This window comes from Miscanthus floridulus, chromosome 19, assembly GCF_019320115.1.
Source record: "Miscanthus floridulus cultivar M001 chromosome 19, ASM1932011v1, whole genome shotgun sequence".
Taxonomy (NCBI): domain Eukaryota; kingdom Viridiplantae; phylum Streptophyta; class Magnoliopsida; order Poales; family Poaceae; genus Miscanthus; species Miscanthus floridulus.
Genome location: NC_089598.1, coordinates 72,684,000 through 72,687,460, shown reverse-complemented (window position 1 = coordinate 72,687,460; position 3,461 = coordinate 72,684,000).

Here is a 3,461-nt window from a genome sequence, read left to right as displayed (position 1 = left end):
CTTTCGAGCCCTCCAAGCGGTCATCACACTGGTGCTCGGGGTCATCTTGGTGGTGTTAATGATCATCATGGCGACGGTTGCAATCATCGTGGTGGCGGTCATGATCGTCGTAGCGTCTCTCCTCATGGCGATCGTCGTTGTGGTGTGAGTGGCGATCAGGACGGGCAGCCCGTTTGGCTTCCTCAATGTCAGCATAGCCATTTGCAATTTGTATCAGTTCGTCGATGGTCGTGGGCCTCTTGTGGTATAGCTTTCCATAGAGCTGCTCGTGCTGTAGCCCTTTGGTGAATGTGGTGATGGCCTCGACGTCGTTGATGTTGGGCACAAAGTTCCTCGTCTCTAAGAAGTGTCTAATGAAGTTACGTAGGGACTCCCTGGAGGTTTAGTGAAGCTTCTCCAGGTCATACTTGGTGCCAGGCTGCTCGCATGTAGCCATTTAGTTCTTGGTGAAGACCTTTTTGAGGTCATCCCAAGATCGGATGGAGTTCTCCAGTAGGATGAGAAGCCACTTGTTCGCAGATAGGTTGAGCATGATAGGCAAGTAGTTTGCCATGATGTCTTCACTTCCACCCACAGCTCTCACGGTGATCTCGTAGAGAGTTAGCCACTAGGCAGGATTTCCCTTGCCGTCATAGGTGTTCACCCAGATGATCTTGAAACCCGTAGGCCATCGGATGGCTCAGAGCCTCGCCGCGAAGGGTCAGAGTCCGGAGCCAGCAACGGGGGCAATGGGTGGTGCTCGGGGTGCAGTAGGTGCTCCATGCTCTTCATCGAACTACCTCCACCAGTGCTCCGTGCATTGAGAGTGGCATTGATGAGCTCGCGGGCATCGCGCGGGGGTTGATTGACCTCCTGATTGGCATCACGGTTGCCACCTCAGCCTCCCTGGGGGCATGGAGGGCATGTGTCTTAGCATGAATGTCCTTCATAGTCACCCTGGATCCTCTATAGAGATAGGGGCCACCGCCATGGTGTCGTGGGTGGTCGACACCTTGATGTTGACTTCCTCCGTCGTGGCGGGAGTGGTGGCTATGAGCCGATGCGGTCAAATAAGATGGGTTGGGGTTCCGAAACTCATTGACTTGGACTTGATTGGCTATGATATGCGCTCAGACCTTCTCGACCTTTGGAGTTTGAGGGAGTTTCTCAAGCTCGTTGCAAGCAACGACGAGATTGGGGCTTGGGGTCTGGTGGACCGGCTGGTCACCCACCATGTCGAACTCCTCCAGATTACACCCCCGGCGCGATGGACCATGTCCATCCATGTCACCCCCACGGGCCACCTCTACATCTCGATGATGTTGGTGATCGACGTCCTTTGTTAGGAGAGCGTTGCGCTCATTGAAGGTTTCGCCATCCCTAGTGGTGCTGTCGTGGCTGACGTGGAAAATCATGCCCCCAAACCCCAAAGGGAAAGTATAGCAACTTGATGCAGTCTTGGTTTAGCCCTCGGAGTAATTGCTGGGGCTCTCCTCTAGGACGTCGTGGAGGGAGTCGTCCATAAGCTAGCGAATGGCCACCATGTTGATCATGGGCACGGGCTGATCAGACTTAGTTGACTCAATCATAGAGAGGTCGGTGACGCAGTTGTGCTTGACATGGTCGGCGAAGAGGTGGTGGATGGCGTTATGGTACGTGGATCCCGCACCCTCCAGCCTGAAGGGATATGGCTTCGGCGGGTTCTCCGTCGGGGCCTTGTAATCGGCCAAGTGTAGGTTGGTAGCCGAAAGTGGTCGACGTCGTGCCGTGCACCCCTCTAGAGTGGCCATGATCACCAGATCGGAATCTAGCTACCTCGAACGATGTGGCCGAGCAGGTCGCTCGGTTGCAGCGGCTTAGTGATCTTGGAGTGCAGGAAATTCATCGCTCGCTCTAGATTGATCTAAGACCGAATCCACGAGGAGCTGGCATTCCGCTAAGCGGTCTATGGCCTGATCGATGGATGCAATCAGATCGTCATTGTTGATGGATCTCCTAACTCATTGGTGGGGCGCTGGGATCAGAGATGACGTTGCAGGTGTTGACGCGGTCGGCATAGGGTGACCCAGCACCGCCTCCACCATCTTTATGTTACCGTCGGGGCCGATGACCTAGGTCATGGATCCAACCATGAAGATCTAGCCCGGCTCGAGAAAGCCATGGAGGTCGAAAAGCGGACCATCTGGCTTGCCATGGATTCAGCACGCACCCCCTACCTAGCTCGCCACTATCAATGAAATACGTCCGGCAGTCTACCGAGGGGTATGTCCACAGTGGTAGAGGTGCACGTGAGGGAACCGGATAGTGACACAGAACACAAGAGACAACGATTAGGTAGGTTCGGGTCATCAGCTTGACGTAATACCCTACGTCCTGTGTCTTTGTGGTTTGTATTATCAGAGATTCGATGAAAACGAGGGGGTCCCTACCCGCCTTATATAGCTCCAGGGTAGGGTTACAGGTCGGTTGTTTCTATCCTGATTGGTTTACAAGATAGGAATCATAGAGATTGTCGAATCTAGCATATCCGAATAGATCATCCTTGATCGCCAAGGATCTTCACGCAGTCTTGCGAGGAACACTGACTTGTGTTGTGCTCCGCGTGGCATAGTCTTATGGGCTGGGTCTCCCCTAGCAGCTCGGCCCATGTACAACCTTGTAGGTATCGGGGGTTATACCCCACACCGCCGGAACCCCCATGCCTGCGTGGCCGCTCACCGTCGTGGTCCCATGCCCACATGTGGTGCTACTTCACCCATGACGAGACAAAAGAGGACACCGTCCTAGGAGGACGTCCCCGTCCGCTCGTTATCTGGGGACAGGAACGCCTCGCATCTGAGGGAAATATTCCCCTTAGGGGCGGTCCCATCCCCAAACGCCCAGAACCAAACACTCTCAAATCGAGGATGGACTCACCCCATCCAAGGTAATCCTCGCAACCAAACGTCACTTTATATTGTGTAAAAAGATCCAGCTAGTAACTAGGATTGTATATTGTTATAAGAATGAAAAAGACTCATCGTATATAATCAATGAACTGCCAATTAATAATTGTACAGGAACTATCAACACTTTATGGCAGTTCATATAGTGCTTGGTTGTGTTTCCACTGTGAACAACTTATAGGCAACAGCCATGTGTGTCTCTTGCCATATTGGTCGTCCTGGTTGATGTTGGTTACGATACGGGTATTGAATCTCTTTTTTCGAATCTCCCTAGATAATAATGGTTCAGTGGCTTTTGTGTTTCTTTTTCATCCTTCTTGATCATTCGTAACTTGCTGTGCAATTCGACCTCACGCCTACCAAATCGAACACTACTGTATGCTGGTATGCTTATATTTAGCACAAGTGTCCTACGCAACACCGCACGAATTCTTCCTGCACTACAATGTTGAGTGTCGAATCAATGTTATAGGCAACAATCAAGAGAGAGACATCGTGACTCTATCTTAGAAACTTGTCTTTTTGTTGAACAAATTA